General features: G+C 44.2%; 1 non-coding gene across 1 annotated transcript; it reads left to right on the forward strand.

Annotated features, from left to right (window-relative positions):
• The first annotated feature begins 18,689 nt into the window (after positions 1 to 18,689).
• TRNAG-UCC (transfer RNA glycine (anticodon UCC)) lies at positions 18,690 to 18,761 on the forward strand. Its single transcript has one exon. It is a non-coding gene; the product is annotated as a tRNA-Gly (tRNA).
• Positions 18,762 to 22,455: the final 3,694 nt, after the last annotated feature.

A 22,455-nucleotide genomic window follows, 5' to 3' on the forward strand; every position in this document is an offset into this window, starting at 1 on the left:
CCTCTCCTGGCTTCCGATTAAATCACGTATCTCACACTCAATTCTCCTGCTCACTTTTTAAGCTTTAGATTCTTCTGCCCCTCCTTACATCTCAGCCCTAATTTCTCGCTATGCACCATCCCGACTCTTGCGTCCCCTTTTGTATCTAAATCTCTCTCCCGCCTTAAACCTTTCTCACTTTCTGCCCCACACCTCTGGAATGCCCTTCCCCTCAATACCTGACTAGCCCCCTCGCTTTCCACCTTTAAGACCCACCTTAAGACACATCTGCTTAAAGAAGCATATGAATAGCACTGGATAATCATGGACACATGATACATAAAGCTTGGCCCTCTGCAGACGCACTTACTAGAAATCCCTCCTACTGTCTCTGTATGTTCCCCCTACCTACCAATTAGATTGTAAGCTCCTCGGAGCAGGGACTCCTTCCTTAATGTTACTTTTACATTATGTTTGAGGCACTTATTCCCATGATCTGTTATTTATATTATTTGTTATTTATATGATATGTATTACTACTGTTAAGCGCTATGTACATTTATGGCGCTATATAAATAAAGACATACAATACAATTGTTACGCCGGTACTGCCCGCAGACCAGACCCGTCCCTTCTACTGAGGTGAGGAACGTATATGGGCACGCACCCGCAGCAAAAGGAGCGTGTCCAGAGTGTGGTGATTTTGGCGTTGCCAGGCCAGGTGACGTTTAGCTAGCAATACTTGCCGGTACCGGTGTAGAAGTGCCATCGTCGTTGCCGTTTTAGCCAAGGTCAGGGATTCCGGAAGGTTGTTGTCCAAGCAGGGGTCGAGAGCCAGAGAAGGACGTCCGCCAAGCCAAGTCGTAACCTGAGTGAATGAGAGAGAGAATGCCAGAATAGTGATCCTAGTGGAAACTATGTCGAGCAATGACTGAATGGCAGGACAGGCAATATAAAGCATGGCTGACCAATAGGAAGAGGAGGCAGGCCTGGAGGAGTGCATGGAGCTGTCCTGGATAGGCTGTCCAAAGGAGGATACAGGTGAGCAGTCTTTATGCCTGATTGATCCTTGTGTGTGTGTTGGGGGCGGAGCCTCACTGCAGGAGCAGTGAATAAATTAAGAGAGTCCTGCGCGTGCTCTGTAACAGAGATGGGCGCGCGCTCGTAAACGGTAGCAACCGCATGAGAGAGGGAAGATCCCGCAGGAGCGCGAGACCGCAGAGGACGACGGGGAACCCCCAGAGCCGCCGGAGGTAAGTGATGCCAGCGAGGAGTGCGTGCCATGGCAGCGGGGGTTAATGAAGGTGAGGAGGGACCAGGGTGCGGGTGCCGCGATCCCAGAGTCCTCACAGTACCCCCCCCTTCAGGATCGGCCTCAGGACGATTCTTCCATGGTTTTGATGGAAACTTCTTTCGGAAGCGTTTGAGGAGTCCTGGAGCATGAATATCTTTCAGGGGTACCCATGACCTCTCTTCGGGTCCAAAACCTTTCCAGTGGACCAAGAAGTGAACTTTATCTCTCGAAAGACGGGAATCCAGTAAAGCCTGTATCTTGTACTCTTCATTACCCTGTACCATCACAGGATCTGGTTTAGAAGTGTGGTCCGGAAAGAGGCTACTGGAGATGAATGGCTTGAGAAGCGAGGTGTTAAAGACATTCGGAATCTTCATGCTTTGAGGAAGTTGGAGTCGGAAGGAAACTGGATTTACCTGCTCCATGATGGAAAAGGGACCCAGAAACCTAGGAGCCAATTTGAGGGAAGGCGTTTTGAGATGGATGTTCTTGGATGATAGATAAACCTTGTCCCCGGGTTTGTAGTTGGGTGTCGGACGACGTGACGATCAGCCTGGGTTTTAGCTGTCAAGGATGCTTTTTGTAGTGCAGATTGGATTCTGGACCAAGAGTCTTGTAGGAGAGCAATATGCTCGTCCACGGCTGGTACTCCAGAGGAGTCTTTAGCAATCGGTAGGCGAGCCGGATGGAATCCGTAGTTGATGAAGAAGGGGGTCTCACGGGTAGACTCATTCCTGGAAGAATTAAAAGCGTACTCAGCCCAGATAAGTAATTCTGCCCAGTCATCCTGAGAATTAGAGACAAAGCACCTTAAGTATTTCTCGAGGGATTGATTAACCCTCTCGGTCTGTCCGTTGGATTGGGGGTGATATCCAGAAGAAAAGGAAGATGAGATACCCAGTCTCTTGGTGAAATTCCTCCAGAATTTGGAGACGAACTGGGAGCCCCGATCAGACACGATGGATGTGGGAATCCCATGGATACGGAAAATCTCTTTGGAGAAAATATCAGCCAGGACGGGTGAGGAGGGTAATCCTTTGAGAGGAATAAAATGTGGCATCTTGGAAAACCAGTCCACTACCACAACAATGGTGTTCATGCCATTCGACCTAGGCAACTCCACAATAAAATCCATCGATATGTGGGACAAGGGACGCTCCGGAATGGGTAAGGGTAAGAGAAGACCCTGAGGTTTCTGACGAGGAATTTTGTTACGTGCACATACCGGACAGGACTGTGTAAATTCAAGAATGGTTTTAACCATATTGGGCCACCAAAAAGTGCGACGGATGAGATCCAACATCTTCTTGAATCCTGGATGCCCTGCCGAGCGGACGGCATGTCCCCATTCCAGTACCTCAGGAACAAATCTGGGCTCTACGTACAAAGAGTCTTTCGGAACCTCAAGACCGGTCGGAAGATGTTTTTGTGATTTAATGACCTTCTCAAGATTCTTGAACGCCACAGCCGCAATGATCCTTTGTTTAAGAAGGATGGATTCGGTGGTCTTTTCCGGTCTCTCTTCAGAAGAGTATTGTCTGGAGAGGGCATCCGCTTTGACGTTCTTTGTGCCGGGAATATATGAGAGAACAAAATTAAATCTGGAGAAAAATAACGACCATCGGGCTTGGCGAGGACCTAAACGACGGGCATTCTCAATGTACAATAGGTTTTTATGGTCCGTGAGAATAATGAATGGCTCTTTTGACCCCTCCAGAAGATGTCTCCATTCTTGAAGAGCCATCTTGACGGCCAAAAGTTCCCTATTGCCCACGTCATAATTTCTTTCTGCAGGAGAAAACTTTTTGGAGAAAAACCGGCAAGGGTGAAGTTTGTCCTGGGGAGAACATTTCTGAGAGAGAACCGCACCTGCCCCACAGTCAGAAGCATCAACCTTTAGGGTGAATGGGAAATTAGTGTTCGGATGTTGAAGGATGGGATCGGAGACAAAGGCTTGTTTCAGCGTTTTGAAATCCGAGACTGCCTCTGGTGACCAAGATGAAGGATCTGCCCCTTTTTTGGTCAGTGTAGTGATAGGAGCGATGATAGTAGAAAAATTACGGATAAATTTCCGGTAATAGTTGGAAAAACCTAAAAATCGTTGAATGGATTTGAGGGAATTGGGTTGCGGCCAATCCATGACGGCTTTCAGCTTGTCTGGGTCCATGGCTAAGCCTCTGTTGGAGATAATATACCCAAGAAAGGAAGTGGTAGACTGGTGAAAAAGGCATTTCTCCATTTTAGCATATAACCGGTTCTCACAGAGGCGTGAAAGCACAAACTTCGTGTGAATGATATGATCCTGTAAGTTTTGGGAAAAAATAAGAATGTCATCCAGGTAGACAATGACAAAACGATTGAGAACATTCCGAAAGATGTCATTAATAAAGTCCTGAAAAACTGCTGGTGCATTGCACAAACCGAAGGGCATCACTAGGTATTCGTAGTGTCCACTACGGGTGATGAAAGCAGTTTTCCATTCATCGCCCTCTCGGATGCGGATGAGGTTGTATGCCCCACGGAGGTGAAGTTTGGTAAAGAGGTTGGCCCCCTGAAGTCTTTCGAAGAGTTCGGAGATGAGTGGGAGTGGATAACGATTTTTCACCGTAATATGGTTCAGACCCCGGTAATCAATACATGGTCTGAGAGTACCATCCTTCTTCTTGACGAAGAAGAATCCGGCCCCCGCGGGAAAGTTGGAATGACGTATAAAGCCCCGCTTAAGGTTCTCACGAATATATTCGTCCATGGCTTCTGTCTCGGGCAACGAGAGAGGGTAAGATTTGGCCTTTGGCAAGGTGTATCCGGGTACCAGGTCAATCGGACAATCGTAGGAACGATGAGGAGGTAGGAGCTCAGACTGCGTCTTGCTAAAAACGTCCAAAAATTCAGCGTAAGGAGAAGGTAACTCCCTCTGAGGATTGGATGTGTTAGCTAAAAGAAAGGACGGTCGCTCCGTAGACACTGAAGATTCTTCTGACCTTGACCTCCAGTCAATGGGATTAGGAGATACCCAATCGATGAGTGGATTGTGCTTCTGTAACCAGGGCTGTCCGAGCGTAATCGGTGTACCCGGGGCATGAATCACGTCAAAGCCTAGGGTCTCTTCGTGGGAATGAGTAGAAAGTGTGATAGGTCCGGTCTCCAAGGAGATATATGCCGGAGTGAGAGGACGATTATCTATCCCGACCAAGGCAACGGGGGAGTTCTTCTTGGACAGTGGGATCTGATTCTGTTCAGAAAATGTCTGATCCATGAAGTTCCCTCCTGCGCCGGAATCGATAAACGCTGCTGTGGAGGTACGGAAGGTAGGACCAGAAAGGGAAACGGGAATGGTCAATCTTTTGGGGAGTTCCCTTCTGAGTAGGGGGCAAGGAGATTTAGCACCCAGAAAGCACCCCTTCGTACTCACTGGGTTTGGGCATTTCCCGAAGGTGGTGGATTGTCACGGGTACGCTGTTGAGAAGATCCGCAATGAAGGCACGACTCTCCGACTGAGCTGAGCGAAGCTGTCGCAAAGGCACCTGAGGTTGTTGGACTCCGAGTTTCATCGGCTCAGGAGCTTCCAGCGCAGGCAGCGGAGAGAAAACGGGTCTCGGGGTAGTAGAAAACCTGGAGAAGGAAGCACGGAAAGGCGAGGGCCGGGATTGCTGACGCTGAGCGCGGCGTACCTGAAGGCGCTGATCCATATGATTGGCCAGGGTGATGAGGTCCTCCAGCAGTCCTGGCCTGGGTTGAGAGGCGAGTTCATCCTTCAGGGAATCCGATAGGCCATTCCAGAAGACGGAGACTAAGGCCTCCTGACCCCAACGAGCCTCAGCTGCTATGGTCCTGAATTCCATGGCATATTGGGCCACAGGCTGACGTCCCTGTGTAAGGTGCAGCAGGGAATCAGAAGCAGTTTCTTGTTGTGCGGGGGTATCGAAGACCTGTCGAAAGTCACGTCTGAAGGCTGCGTAATCTCGGGTAATCTCAGGTCGCAGTTCCCAGATCGGGGAAGCCCATGCCAGTGCGTTACCTGTGAGCAGACTGTATACATAAGCTACCTTTTTCCGACCAGTAGAATACAGTTGCGGAGCCATCTCGAACTGGATCTCACACTGGTTGAGAAAGCCGCGACAAGCGTGGGGATCCCTGCGTAGGGCTTCGGAGCCGGAATCTTCGGAGCTGAGGACAAAGTGGAAGTAGAATCGGACTGCGCCGGCGGCACAGACGCAGGTGGTGCCTATAGAGATAGGTCCTGTACCTGTTGGGAGAGGAGTACCACTTGATCTGTTAAGGCCTGGATTTGTTGATACATGGCCGTCATATAGAGTCCACATCAGTCTGGTCTGCGTCTTGTGGGCTCGACATAATGTTACGCCGGTACTGCCCGCAGACCAGACCCGTCCCTTCTACTGAGGTGAGGAACGTATATGGGCACGCACCCGCAGCAAAAGGAGCGTGTCTGGAGTGTGGTGATTTTGGCGTTGCCAGGCCAGGTGACGTTTAGCTAGCAATACTTGCCGTTACCGGTGTAGAAGTGCCGTCGTCGTTGCCGTTTTAGCCAAGGTCAGGGATTGGAGAATTCCGGAAGGTCGTTGTCCAAGCAGGGGTCGAGAGCCAGAGAAGGACGCCCGCCAAGCCAAGTCGTAACCTGAGTGAATGAGAGAGAGAATGCCAGAATAGTGATCCTAGTGGAAACTTTGTCGAGCAATGACTGAATGGAAGGAAAGGCAATATAAAGCGTAGCTGACCAATAGGAAGAGGAGGCAGGCCTGGAGGAGTGCATGGAGCTGTCCTGGATAGGCTGTCCAAAGGAGGATACAGGTGAGCAGTCTTTATGCCTGATTGATCCTTGTGTGTGTGTTGGGGGCGGAGCCTCACTGCAGGAACAGTGAATAAATTAAGAGAGTCCTGCGCATACTCTGTAACAGAGATGGGCGCGCGCTCGTAAACGGTAGCAGCCGCATGAGAGAGGGAAGATCCCGCAGGAGCGCGAGACCGCAGAGGACGATGGGGAACCCCCAGAGCCGCCGGAGGTAAGTGACGCCAGCGAGGAGTGCGCGTCACGGCAGCGGGGGTTAATGAAGGTGAGGAGGGACCAGGGCGCGGGTGCCGCAATCCCAGAGTCCTCACAACAATACAATACAAAATGAATATTATTTCTAGGTGCCCTAGAACAGAAGTTCCCACGCCAATTGCCCTAGTTCCCACGCCAATTGCGCGATCATTCCACTTTTTTGACAATGTTGCCGATCTTGCGGCTTTGCGGTCTGGCAGTAAAAAAACAGTGCAGTAAGACACAATGTACTGTAAGACAAATCAACATGTTCTTTTATTGGTGGAGTCAGTACAAAACATTTATTTACAAATACTGTACAATGTTGAAATATTTTAAGTGCACAGCAATTCAAAACATCAACAGGTGTATGGTTTACTGCTACAGTACATGTGTGAAAACATTTGTCAGTCAGTATGGTTTACAGTCACATGTTTTAAATACAATACATTCTTTAATATCTTTAAAATACAGTATAAATATATAAATATATAAAAATAAAATAAAATACAGTTCAGCACAACAGTATGGTCTCACAGAAAGTCCTCCACATTGTCCATCCATGGCCGATTCCTTGCATGGCGCAAAACGCCATTAATGCAGTCTCGAACGCCTTTCATTACAGGATCTGTAACTGGATAAAAGTGCCGCACTTCATCCCTAATGTTTTTCCTTAAATTGATAGGAAGCGCCTTTTTTACGCGATTCCCATCGTAGTTCACTTTGAAGGCCCCCTCGCAGTACAAAGAGTAGGGAACATGGTGCTTAAATATGAACAAAGCATACTTGTGGGGTACACCAGCACTCATCACCCTATACTTCTCCCTGAGCTTCAGTGGCAGCTCGCACAGGGTGATGCCGGGCACCGTATCGATGCGAGCGGGTGTAGGTCTTTTGGGAGCGGGTGTGCTTGAGGCGACGGGCGATGGTAGGTTGTCTGGGAGGAAGATTTCCTCCGGTCGTGGTCGCCGTGTTGTCTCCTGGCGTGGTCTTGACGGGATTGTCATGTCCTCCTCAACGGCATACATGTACTGGTACACTACATCTTCTGGTGGAGGGGGTGCGCTTGGTGATGGAAGGGGATTGATGGTCCCATTCATCACATCCATGTCACACCCCTGCTCCGGCGTCGGGGAAACAGGGGCATTAGCACCGAGCAAATAATGTATGCCCGCTATGTCAGCCTCTATCTTCTCCATCCGTTGATCCATCCGTTGATCCATTTGTAGCATCCGTTGCTCCACATTTAGCATTGTCTCCAGAAGCAAATCTATCCTTGCCAGCACAATAGAATTCCCGGGAAGATCCACACTTATCACATTCAGCATCCGGTCTAACGAGCTGCTTCTTGTGCATGGCATCTGGACATCTGGGGGGATGGGTGCAATGGAGGATGAGATGGGGGTTCCATGGACAGAAGCGGCATCGACATCGAGGAAGAGTGCAGGAGGTGACCTGTGGATACCCTGTAGAGGAGAAGCGGCAGCGTCGTCGAAGAGGAATGGAGAAAGTGACCTTTGGATTTCCGGGCGAGAAGCGGAGTCGTCCAAGAGCAAAGGAGACAGTGACCCATGGATTTCAGAAGCGGCAGCGTCGTCGGGTAGAACCGGAGAAGATGGGGGTGGAGAAGACGGGCTCAAGATTTCCGGGACAGCTACAGCAGAGTCGTCGAAGCATATGGGAGGAAGTGGTCTGCGGGTTCGATGGGTTGGCTGCCAATCGTTTTGCGTCGAGAGTACATCACCGTATATCTTCTTGACATAAAGAGGCTTACGTCTAAGAAAACCCTTAGCCTTTGGGGTCAGCAGAAGGTTTTCTCTATTGGCCTTAGCCTGTCGCTTTTGCTTTGGCGTGGAAACGGCTGCCGCCTTTCGCTTTTTCAGCATGACAGGCACGGCAGAGGCGAGTGGGTTTCTGCGTCCATAGAATTGGGGTCGCTCAATGGAAGCAGGTGGCACAATGCAGTATCTGGACAAGGGCAAGGTCAGATAAAGATCAGCGAGTGGTGGGCTATGCAAAGTGTGTAACCTTTTATGCATGGCGACCACGTACAGGTGTTGAAAGTGGGCGTACTCTAATGTGAGTCATTACCGTATAAATACACCATCCATTTTGTGTATTGACTGCACAGTGAATACACATCGACTAAACATCGAATATACATTCTTGTGTTTGTATTTCTTTCTACTCGCAGCAATGCCTGTTAAAAAGATTTCAAAGGAGCTCAGCATGCGAATTAAGGAGATGTACACGAGTGGACACCGAATTGCTGCTATCCAACTCTGGTTAGCTGCTTCTGGCCTCGTTGTGCCAGCAACCAACTGTGTGCTATCATGCATATGGAAAAAACAGAGACAGCAAAAGGGCACCAAGGGTAACTAATGCGTAAGTATATTTATAAAACGGTATATACTTTATAGGATGTATATTTATATTTATAGTACAACAGTATATATATTTTGTATATTTATATTTATATTACAACAATATACATTTTTTGTATATTTATTTTTATCGTACAACGGTATATATAGGATGTATATTTATATTACAAAGTATATATATTTTGTATATTTATATTTATAGTAAAACAGTACATATATTTTGTATATTTATATTTATAGTACAACAGTATACATTTTTTTGTATATTTATATTTATCGTACAACGGTATATATAGGATGTATATTTATATTTATATTACAACAGTATATATATATATTTTGTATATTTATATTTATAGTACAACATTATACATTTTTTGTATATTTATATTTATTGTACAACGGTATACAGTATATAGGATGTATATTTATATTTATATTACAACAGTATATATATTTTGTATATTTATATTTATAGTACAACAGTATATATATTTTGTATATTTATATTTATATTACAACAGTATACATTTTTGTATATTTATATTTATATTACAACATTATATTTATATACATTTTATATTGCTGTATATTAATAAAACAATATATTTTCTTTACATTGTAGGGAGACAACTCTTCTGTTGGACAAAATAAGTGAGGAGAATGATTAGAGGAGTACATTAAGGGTTAAAAACACTCTGCAGGAAAATCACAATCTCACTGTATCCAAGAGCAGCATAAAGAAGATGAGACGCAGCATTGGATGGAAATATGGATGTGTGAGGTTAGTACTGGACAGTACAGGAGGTAAAAGTGTTGTTTAGGAAACTGTACTGTACTGTACTGCTAAAAATTTTTATTCCTTGTCATTACAGAGCGTACCCCATGATACGGGACGCAAACAAAATAAAAAGAGTGCTCCAGGCCCAGGCATGGATCGACAGTGGGGAGACTTTCCAGGATTGCATCTTCACTGATGAGTCTACTGTGTCGCTGCAGAGATTTGCAAGCTTTGCATTCCACAAAAAAGGCCGCATATCTTTGAAGCCGTGGCCAAAACACCCCGTGAAGCTGCATGTGTGGGGTGCCATCTCTAGGCGTGGACCAGGATGCATTGTCATCTTTGACGGTAAAATATATCAAATATAATGTAGCCTTATGCACTGTACTTTACTAGTGTTGCCTTACTGTATGCATTGTACTGTACTATTGTGCAGTTTTTTGAGCACTTTTCTTTTCTTGCTATATGAATCATGAATAAAGCTTTCTTCCAAGACAACATTGTCCCTGAGATACATCACACGCGAGTTCCCCAATGGTCACTGCTTCTACCAGGACAACAATCCGAAGCACACCGCGTCAACAGCGCATATCCTTGAGCGCGGTATCAACTGGGTGAAGACGCCAGCAGAGTAAGTGCGGTAACTGTGTCTCATTTTCGCCCCCACTGTTTTCACTGTGTACTGTGCTGTATCTCTTAAACTAATTGTCCTTTTTTTCCAATGACAGATCGCCAGACTTCAATCCGATCGAAATGGTCTGGCATCAGCTGAAGGACCATATCCGGAAAGTGGCGAAACCCTACAAAAAGGACGAGTTGTTGAAAGGCATACTGAGTTTTTGGAACGATGTACTCACCAGTGGATTTCATCTGGATCATGTGTAGTGATTATTTGTGCACAATTCTAGCAGCATCAGTCATACCCTGAAGCAATTCTGGGACACTTTGCATCTTTGTTCTTAAGGACTGGTTGCTCATTGAGGCACATGACTACAATCAATTACTTGGAATGAATTGTTTTTCAATATATATATTGCCAAGTTTTTCCGTCAAGGATATGAACACGCTTTTGGTTTTTAAACACCTTTATTTTTTATATAGTGCATTATTGAGTGCATACACTTGCAACATATTTTGAGGATTTGCATTGAGTATATATTGGGATTTACCTTTGTTAGAGGGTCCCTTATATCTGAGTTTCTTCAGTGGTCCACTGATAACATATATCAAGTGTGGTGATTTTTTGAATATCGCTTTCACTATGGATGAAATGAATGATTCTGTCAATCAACCTAAACAGCGGATTTATACATATGAAACAGTTAATAACAGCTAGGAAAGCTTCCCATGTGTTTGGAGAGGGGAAAGAACTGACATGTGAAGAACCTTCAGATTTAACTAATCACTTTGTAAGATTGGAAACGTTATTGGTTGAGGACATAAGACTCTGGTGGGACATTACTACTCTTGAGAACTATATTAACACCAATAGGATCCCCAGAGGCCTCCGTGTCAAAAAAGTGCCAACATTTGGGTTTTCCAACCGCCAGTTCGAACAGGACTGGATTAAGATCTTAGATCAATGTTCGATCAGATTGATGGAGTTGATTATCCAACAGAAAATTCATGAAAAGGATGTGTTAAATGTAGAGATTACTGCGTTTCATAATAAATTGAAACCCTTTGAAACAAGGGATCAATTTATTAAGAATGATGTTACCCTTTTGGAGAACTTAGAGATAATTGAGGAGGGGATTAGTGAGAAAAAACAAATCAAGTATGAAAGAGATAAGGCTGATTATAGTAGGGGCCATATCTATTGTTGGCAAAAAACCCCGCAGAGAGAAGGGTCACGTTCTAGAACCCCTAAAAAACATTTTGAGAAGGGAATAGATAATCGTGTACCCAATAAATCCATACTAAAAAGCAAAAGAGTAGGTACATCTAGCTTTGACTCTGATCATTCTGAGAATGAAACAAGATCACATTCAGTATCATTTGATAGGTCAGATGATTACGGGCGGGAATATAATGATACCCATAGATCAGATCCTAAACCATCTACGTCTACTGCATTAATGTTTTCCAGGCCACTTAAATCAGATCCTAAATCGGTTTCCAATAGTAGTTCAAAAAATTCAGTAGAACACGAAGATCAAAGAGGAAACGGGGAAACAAGAGGCAGAACGAAAAAGAAAAAATACACTTGAATGAGTGAATAGATAATGTAAACAATCTCTCAGGGATTGAGTTAACTATTGATCAGCTATCCCTATTAAATCGTGGGTTAGGATTTGCACCCACAGGTAATTTCCAATTATTTAACACTGTAATTGATTTACAAAAATTCACTAGGAAGTTATCCCTAAAGAAGTTTTTTGCTCAAAGAGGTCAACCAATATCCTCTAATAAAGGTATAGAAGATTTAAGAGCTGACAATGTATGTAATGATGATTATGTGTCATTTGATTTTAAAGATCAATGTCTCTTATCCGATATGGAAGAAATGTTAGAACAACAAGGTGAATCGCTTAGTACGTCCACGCAGTCATTTTTTGATTATCAAGACTCTGGGTTTAAGAAAAAAATCTATTTTTTGTCCAAGTTCTCAGAGGGGACCGTTTATTACGACCTTTGAGAAACTGGTAGAACGGGATATTAAGTTGTTGAATAAGGGTTTTTCATTTTCTAAAGTAGGGAATAATAACCTTACTATTACGGAGGTTCAACAGCTGGAGGTTTTGAAACGTGACCAGAGGTTGATTTTCAAAAAAGCTGATAAGGGAGGGGCCCTAGTGGTCTTGTCATCAGATCAATATGTGAAAGAGGCCAATAGGCAATTAAAAGATGTTACCCTTTATCAACAACTTAAGTCTAATCCGACCAATGAATATCTTAAACAATATATGGAGCTTTTGGACATGGGAAAGATTCTAAATGTAATTAATCAAAAAGAATTAGAGTTCTTGGCCTGCCCACATCCCGTGACACCCATATTCCATCATCTCCCAAAGATCCATAAGTCGCTGGTCGACCCTCCTGGCCGACCCATTGTGGCGAGTATTGGATCTTTGGGAGATGGGTTGTCGCGGTATGTGGATAGGTTTCTTCAACCATTGGTATATCAATTACCATCTTACATTAAAGACACTTCAGATTTAATTAGGTCCATTAGAGACCTGGAATGGCAGCGGGGATACAGGTGGGTCACACTTGATGTGGCCTCCCTGTATTCCATCATTTCACACGAACAGGGCATACATGCACTTCAACATTTTTTACATTTGTCAGAATTATCAGTCACTTTGAGCACTTTTTTATTAGAATCAGTCACTTTTTTATTAATACACAATTATTTTATGTTTGATTCACAATATTATTTACAAAAATTAGGCACAGCTATGGGTTCTTCTTTCGCTCCTTCTTATGCGAATCTTTTTATGGGTCTTTGGGAATCACGTCACATTTATCACGATTCTAATTCATTTCGTAGTCACATCATCTTTTATAAACGCTTTATTGATGATCTTATTTTGGTGTGGGATGGGGATTCTGATTCACTTTCCACCTTTATTAATACACTCAATACTAATAATTATAATTTAAAATTCACACACATAGAAAACATCCATCACATAGATTATTTAGACATTACACTATTCATAGATGTTAACAAAAAGATACAAACAGATATCTTTCGCAAACCCATGTCCAAAAATGCTCTTTTGTGTGCGACCAGTTGTCACCCTCCAGCTTTGATAAGGAGCATACCGAAGGCTCAGTTTTTTCGTCTAAAAAGACTGTTCGAATAATGATATGTTCCTGACCCGTTCCCTTGAAATGGGGAATAGCTTTAAGGAAAGAGGATACAAAGATATTGATATCAATAAAGCATTTAAATATGCAGACTCACTTGACAGAGAAGAGATTATTAAGTCTAAAAATTTTAATAAGAACAAAAGACAATATAATTATGAAAATGACTCTGTGTGTCCATCCTTTATTTCAGTCTTCAGTAGACAATCTAAAGAGATCAGAGATATATTCCACAAACACTGGAAAATACTTACCCTTGACAAAGACATAGCATCTATGGTACAGAGAGGACCAAGGTTTATTTATAAAAAAACAAAAACGTTAGGTTCCCACCTTTCATCAAGTTTATTTAGAGCCAATTCTCAAGGATCACAAGAGGTTTTTTCCCATGTGGGCGGTGCTCAGTATGTAAATATGCTCGAGCTAAAAAAAACATTCCCACATGTGAGGGTATTCATCGCATTGGTAAATTTATGAATTGCCACTCTAGTTATGTGATCTATCATTTACAATGTGGGTGCAAAATGTCTTATATTGGCCGTACCATCAGACCGGTGAGAGTCAGGATTCAAGAACACATCAGACATATTCTAAAGAAGGATATGTTGCACCCAGTATCCCGACATTTTTCTATGTGCAGTCAAGGAGATATTTCCAAGTTTTCATTTTCAGCTCTCGAACATATTGGTATCCACCCCAGAGGGGGAGACAGGATTAACAAATTTAATACCAGGGAGATGTTTTGGATACATGCTATGAACACATTACATCCCATAGGAATTAATGTACTGTAGAGTGGGATCTTAAACACTTTCTAGTTTAATAAACATTTAAGTTTTGTATAAATTATTATATATGGTCACAGATTAACTTTCAATTAGAATTTAATTTGTGTGATATTATGCTTTTGATTTATAGTATTTTTCCAACTTTAATATTATTAAGATTATTATATAATTGTGTGATTTAGTATAGATATATATATTTATATATTTTTTTTGAGTAATTTGTTTAGATATAACTTTATGTATACTTTCAGAGATATTACTCTACATATTCTATAAATGTTCCATAGTGTATTATACAGCATTGTATTAATGGTGATATTGTTGATTTAATGCTATATACATTTTATATGTTATATGTTGCAGTTTCTGCTACAAAACTGGCAAGATAGATTATGTATCTACTTTGCAGTGCTAAGATTGGTTTTTAAACATGTTGTGGTTATGTGTATGTTATGTGTAAGTATTACTGCAGCAGATTGGCTCTGTGTGACGCCTCATAGGTGAAGATATAGGAAAGGGTTAATTGGGGGTCTTGTTACCTTAGACCCTTATGATCTCATTATTTATCTGGTGTGTTGAACATCTGATTTAATTAACAACAGCCAATAGAGATCCCTGTCTCCCTATAAGAACGTCACTGGAGGCAATGCCAGTTATTCTTTTGACAAAGTCTCGAACGAGACGAAACGCATCAAGAAGTACCTTGTAGCAGTTTTGTTCTGTGCTGTCATGCACTCATTAAACATGGACTTTTAGACAAATATCGTGTGGACTCCCTGTTTCATATCCTGACGGCAGCTGTGCACCGCTTGATTACCCGCTTTTCATACTCACCGTGGAACGCTGCAATAAATATATAGACCATTGCCACTGTGTTGCCCATTGTCATCGCGCGTAATGGGCAAGCATCAGGAAAGTAGTACTGTGCTGTAGTATTGTAAGTACAGTATGATACAGGTAAGTGTGGCACAGATTTTGTCTTTCCAGATAGTCAGAGTATACAGTAGTTACAGTTTTTTCTTTACAGAGAGAGCAGCACCAGCCATCAGGTTCTAGTACATATAATTTAACAGTAGTCAGAGTATACAGTAGTTCCAGTATACAGTAGACTAGTTTGACAGTACTACAGTAACTGCCTAGTAACTGCTCAATTTTTGTCTTTCCAGAGAAAGCAGCACCAGCCATCTACAGTAGTACTACACATCACACAATGCCATAATACAGTACGCACATACAGTAACTGCACTAATTTTTTGTTTTCTTGTCGTTTCAGGAAAAAACGGGTGGCCTGAGGGGAGGTGGGTTTTTGTGTCCAGTCAAATCTGTTTGTACAGTAAAATGTATACAACAGACGACAGAGAAGCCCAATGCTACATCCAACATGACAGAAATACACAGTAAAATAATTATATATTCTCTTGAAGTAGGGTCATTTAGTTTAACCCTTTGGCCAAAGCGTTGTAAGCTTGCGAGCCACGTCAAGGCAGACACCTGTTCGCAAGTCCTAACACTACCAGATAAAATACTAATATACCTCTATTAGGATTAAAATTCTGATTTACCTCTATTAGGAGGGAGAAAGACCACAGTGAGTCTATATCCAGCAGAATGAGGCACTTGCAAACTAGGGAAGTGGGGAGGGGCGAGCTTAAAACCTGGGAAGGAGGAGCCACTAACCTCCACCAGCTGGAACAGCTGAGAATGGGTTAACAAAACACAGAACCCCAGGAAGCTCTTTTTGGGAACCCCTGAGCCCCCACAAAATATATATATGTACTGTATATGTGTCAAAATGGAGTGCTATTGAGCGTGGCATATGTATACAACAGACGACAGAGAAGCCCAATGCTACATCCAACATGACAGAAATACACAGTAAAATAATTATATATTCTCTTGAAGTAGGGTCATTTAGTTTAACCCTTTGGCCAAAACGTTGTAAGCTTGCGAGCCACGTCAAGGCAGACACCTGTTCGCAAGTCCTAACACTACCAGATAAAATACTAATATACCTCTATTAGGATTAAAATTCTGATTTACCTCTATTAGGAGGGAGAAAGACCACAGTGAGTCTATATCCAGCAGAATGAGGCACTTGCAAACTAGGGAAGTGGGGAGGGGCGAGCTTAAAACCTGGGAAGGAGGAGCCACTAACCTCCACCAGCTGGAACAGCTGAGAATGGGTTAACAAAACACAGAACCCCAGGAAGCTCTTTTTGGGAACCCCTGAGCCCCCACAAAATATATATATGTATATGTGTCAAAATGGAGTGCTATTGAGCGTGGTATATGTATACAACAGACGACAGAGAAGCCCAATGCTACATCCAACATGACAGAAATACACAGTGTTAGTGTTAGGACTTGCGAACAGGTGTTAGGACTTGCGAACAGGTGTCTGCGTTGACGTGGCTCGCAAGCTTACAACGCTTTGGCCAAAGGGTTAAACTAAATGACCCTACTTCAAGAGAATATATAATTATTTTACTGTGTATTTCTGTCATGTTGGATGTAGCATTGGGCTTCTCTGTCGTCTGTTGTATACATATGCCACGCTCAATAGCACTCCATTTTGACACATATACATATATATATTTTGTGGGGGCTCAGGGGTTCCCAAAAAGAGCTTCCTGGGGTTCTGTGTTTTGTTAACCCATTCTCAGCTGTTCCAGCTGGTGGAGGTTAGTGGCTCCTCCTTCCCAGGTTTTAAGCTCGCCCCTCCCCACTTCCCTAGTTTGCAAGTGCCTCATTCTGCTGGATATAGACTCACTGTGGTCTTTCTCCCTCCTAATAGAGGTAAATCAGAATTTTAATCCTAATAGAGGTATATTAGTATTTTATCTGGTAGTGTTAGGACTTGCGAACAGGTGTCTGCCTTGACGTGGCTCGCAAGCTTACAACGCTTTGGCCAAAGGGTTAAACTAAATGACCCTACTTCAAGAGAATATATAATTATTTTACTGTGTATTTCTGTCATGTTGGATGTAGCATTGGGCTTCTCTGTCGTCTGTTGTATACATATGCCATGCTCAATAGCACTCCATTTTGACACATATACAGTACATATATATATTTTGTGGGGGCTCAGGGGTTCCCAAAAAGAGCTTCCCGGGGTTCTGTGTTTTGTTAACCCATTCTCAGCTGTTCCAGCTGGTGGAGGTTAGTGGCTCCTCCTTCCCAGGTTTTAAGCTCGCCCCTCCCCACTTCCCTAGTTTGCAAGTGCCTCATTCTGCTGGATATAGACTCACTGTGGTCTTTCTCCCTCCTAATAGAGGTAAATCAGAATTTTAATCCTAATAGAGGTATATTAGTATTTTATCTGGTAGTGTTAGGACTTGCGAACAGGTGTCTGCCTTGACGTGGCTCGCAAGCTTACAACGCTTTGGCCAAAGGGTTAAACTAAATGACCCTACTTCAAGAGAATATATAATTATTTTACTGTGTATTTCTGTCATGTTGGATGTAGCATTGGGCTTCTCTGTCGTCTGTTGTATACATATGCCACGCTCAATAGCACTCCATTTTGACACATATATATATTTTGTGGGGGCTCAGGGGTTCCCAAAAAGAGCTTCCTGGGGTTCTGTGTTTTGATCAGTAAAATGTACTGTATATAAACAGCAGTAATGATGTACACAAAACCTCTCCTCTCTCAATGAACTACTTTACTGTAGACAGAATGAGGAACAAGATAAAGACGGGAAAAATAATATTCATATAAATGTGCATTATTCATGTTGCCCCATGTTTTACAAATGTTTTGTAAATGTTTCTCCGATTTGAATCTGCCAGCCAGAAGAATTTAATAAAGGCTGCAGTATGTATTATTCATGATTATTTTATATTTGTATTTTTTGGGTCCTGCCAAAATAAAATAAATATTTATTCACTTTCCTGCTAACCATAATCATTGACAACAACCAAACCTCCCCCCCGACAGTATACTGTAAGAATGAATGACAAAACAACATGAATCAGTTAATGTTTTTTTTACTCTGAATTCTCACAATGCTGTGCACATCAGATTTACATTTACAATTACATTTCGAATTTGAGAGGGTATTTTTCAAAAGCCTCTAAGGGTTGTGGGGGGGGGGGGGGATGGTGTGATTACACACAGGCGCACTTAATCAGAAGATTAACGAGTCTGTGGAGAGAGGGGGTTGGTAGAGTGACTCATGCACTGTAAACAGCAAGCTCCCATCTCTAATAGGATTACAGTACACGCAGGCGCAGTCAGCCGATTGACGCTTGGCTAGGGACGGATTAAAACATAAAAAATACATCAGATTGCTTGGTCGGTATGAAAACATATTTGGAATCGTTGCCTAATTTATTAATGATAAGTAACACCGGACTGAATATGTTTTGAAATAAAAACTAACGTTTTTGTGGATGAAATGTAACCACCCCAGATGGGACTTGAACCCACAATCCCTGGCTTAGGCCACTGGGGCTGATGATATAAGTATTATAACATTGTATCGTGCAGGGTAATAGTAATTGTATCTGGGTAATTGAACAGAGAAAGATAGAGTTTCTTGATAAATAGTCCAGCACTATATTCCTGCACTTTATTCCTGCACTACAGAAAATGCAGCACTATGCGTTGGTGGTATAGTGGTGAGCATAGCTGCCTTCCAAGCAGTTGACCCGGGTTCGATTCCCGGCCAACGCAAGTTTTATTTAGCAAAAAAGTGTGTTATTGAAAAATAGAAGGATATCTATTCTGGACCCAGGCTCATATGTAGCATGTGAGTAAGTCCATGTAGCTAAATTTGTCCCCTTTTAAAGCACACAAAGTCCTTCTATTTTCTTCAACTTTTTTGAGGGAGTTATAACAGTTATTAGAGGTATATAAGTTCTTGTATGTGGATTGTAATAGCAGATGTCTCTTGTGAGGAGAATTGCTTGATGAGAGGAAGGTGTCCTGCTATGTGGAAGTGCCTCTCTGAGAGGAAGGTTAAATGGATTTCCTTTCTCAGGGAGCAGTGGAAGATGTGTCTACTCTCTTTTGCTGCTTGTTGAAAAGAGGGAGCACACTTTCCTGTCAGGCAGGAACACACTAAGGGGCATAACAATATGCAGATAAAGCAGGGAGAGATGACTAAAACATACTCAAATATGAGCATTGGGAGGTTGCCAGGGCAATTGACTAGAGGCTGTGTAAAGGGGATTACTTGTAACAACTATGTTGCAATATACACAGCTCTGGCTTCTTCAGAGCTTGGAAAAAACATGTAACTTCCCTGGGGAGAGCTGACAGTGTGAGAGTCGAGAAAAATATACAGAAAATATGCAATCCTGTTCCATGAGAATATTATAAACAATACCTACCACATGGTGGCACTGTTGCATTATATATCCAGTATAGCAGGGGTGGGGAATATTTTTTCTGCCAAGGGCCATTTTGATATTTATAAAATCATTCGAGGGCCATCCAAAATTATCAACTTAAAAATTAGCCTGCTGTATTTGGTGAAACATTTAATGAACTCACCACTAATGTGATGGCTGGAACTGCTTCTCTTTGGGTGACTGACTGACTGTGGGTTGGTGTCTGTGCACACGCAAATGCACACGTGCACACACACACAGAAATCGGGCAGGGGGTAGGGAAATCAGACTCTCAGACCCACTCTCTCTCTCAGACCCACTCTCTCTCTCTCAGACTCACTCTCTCTCTCAGACCCACTCTCTCTCTCAGACTCTCAGACCCACTCTCTCTAAGACCCACTCTCTCTCAGACCCACTCTCTCTCAGACCCACTCTCTCTCAGACCCACTCTCTCTCAGACCCACTCTCTCTCAGACCCACTCTCTCTCAGACCCACTCTCTCACTCAGGCTCTCAGACCCACTCGCAGACTCTCAGACCCACTCGCAGACTCTCAGACCCACTCGCAGACTCTCAGACCCACTCGCAGACTCTCAGACCCACTCGCAGACTCTCAGACCCACTCACTCACTCTCAGACCCACTCACTCACTCTCAGACCCACTCACTCACTCTCAGACCCACTCTCACTCTCAGACCCACTCTCACTCTCAGACCCACTCTCACTCTCAGACCCACTCTCACTCTCAGACCCACTCTCACTCTCAGACCCACTCTCACTCTCAGACCCACTCTCACTCAGACTGTCAGACCCACTCTCAGACTGTCAGACCCACTCTCAGACTGTCAGACCCACTCTCAGACTGTCAGACCCACTCTCAGACTGTCAGACCCACTCTCAGACTGTCAGACCCACTCTCAGACTGTCAGACCCACTCTGTCAGACCCACTCTGACTGTCAGACCCTCTCTCTCTGACACACTCTCTCTCTATCTCTCTCAGACACTCTCTCTCAGACACTCTCTCTCTCTCATACACACTCTCTCCCTCTCTCTCAGACACACTCTCCCTTTCTCTCTCAGACACACACTCTCCCTTTCTCTCTCAGACACACACTCTCCCTTTCTCTCTCAGACACACACTCTCCCTCTCTCTCAGACACACTCTCCCTCTCTCTCTCAGACACACACTCTCCCTCTCTCTCTCAGACACACACTCTCCCTACTCTCTCTCAGACACACACTCTCCCTCTCTCTCTCAGACACACACTCTCCCTCTCTCTCTCTCTCAGACACACACTCTCCCTCTCTCTCTCTCAGACACACACTCTCCCTCTCTCTCTCTCTCTCAGACACACACTCTCCCTCTCTCTCTGACACACACTCTCCCTCTCTCTCTCAGACACACACTCTCCCTCTCTCTCTCAGACACACACTCTCCCTCTCTCTCAGACACACACTCTCCCTCTCTCTCTCTCAGACACACACACACTCGCTCAGACACACACACACACACACTCTCTCAGACACACACACTCTCTCAGACACACACACACATGCACTCGCTCACACACACACACACACACACACACTCTCTCAGACACACACACACACACTCGCTCAGACACACACACACTCGCTTAGACACACACACAAACTCGCTCAGACACACACACACACTCGCTCAGACACACACACACACACACACTCGCTCAGACGCACACACACACTCTCTCTGACACACACAGGGGGAGGGAAATCTGATTGGGGGGGATCGGAGCAGGTGCCCTCCGCAACTGCTTCTCGGTGTGGGGAGAAGGAGGACCGTGTAAGTGTGCAAGGGGGGGGGGAATCTGAGCAGGGGGGTCTGGAGCAGGTGCCCTCCTCCCGCAACTGCTACCCGGTGTGGGGAGGAGGGCCATGTAAGTGCACGGGGGAGGGGTGGAGCAGGGGGAGATCGGAGCAGGTACCCTCCACAACTGCTGCCCAGTGTGGGGAGGAGGAGAGGCGGTAGTGAGGTGTCTCTCCCACCGCAGACTCGTTCTTCTATCCCCCAAGCCTCTTATACCCCCTCCCCTCTCATCCCCCACTCCTCTTATACCCCTTCCCCCCCATACCCCACTCCTCTTATACCCTCTCCCCCCTGGAGCGCTGCGTACCCACGCCACCCTGGTGATACTCAGGTCCTTAATCACCTCAGGCGGCTGCTGCCACACACAGACAGTGACACACAAACACAGTAACCATGACACAGACAGTGACTCACACACACACAGTGAGAGTGACACACACACACACACACACACACACACAGTGAGAGTGACACACACACACACACACACACACACAGTGAGAGTGACACACACACACACACACACACATTGAGAGTGACACACACACACATTGAGAGTGACACACACACACACACACACACACACACATTGAGAGTGACACACACACACAGTGAGAGTGACACACACACACAGTGAGAGTGACACACACACACAGTGAGAGTGACACACACACACACACACACACACACACACACACAGTGAGAGTGACACACACACACACACACACACACACACACACACACACACACACACACACACACACACACACACACACACACACACACACACACACAGTGAGAGTGACACACACACACAGTGAGAGTGACACACACACAGTGAGAGTGACACACACACACAGTGAGAGTGACACACACACACACACACACACACACACACACACACACACACACACACACACACACAGTGAGTGACACACACACACACAGTGAGTGACACACACACACACAGTGCGAGTGACACACACACACAGTGCGAGTGACACACACACACACAGTGCGAGTGACACACACACAGTGTGAGTGACACACACACAGTGAGAGTGACACACACACACAGTGAGAGTGACACACACACAGTGAGAGTGACACACACACACACAGTGAGAGTGACACACACACACAGTGAGAGTGACACACACACACAGTGAGAGTGACACACACACAC

This window comes from Ascaphus truei, chromosome 8, assembly GCF_040206685.1.
Source record: "Ascaphus truei isolate aAscTru1 chromosome 8, aAscTru1.hap1, whole genome shotgun sequence".
In the NCBI taxonomy this organism is placed as follows: domain Eukaryota; kingdom Metazoa; phylum Chordata; class Amphibia; order Anura; family Ascaphidae; genus Ascaphus; species Ascaphus truei.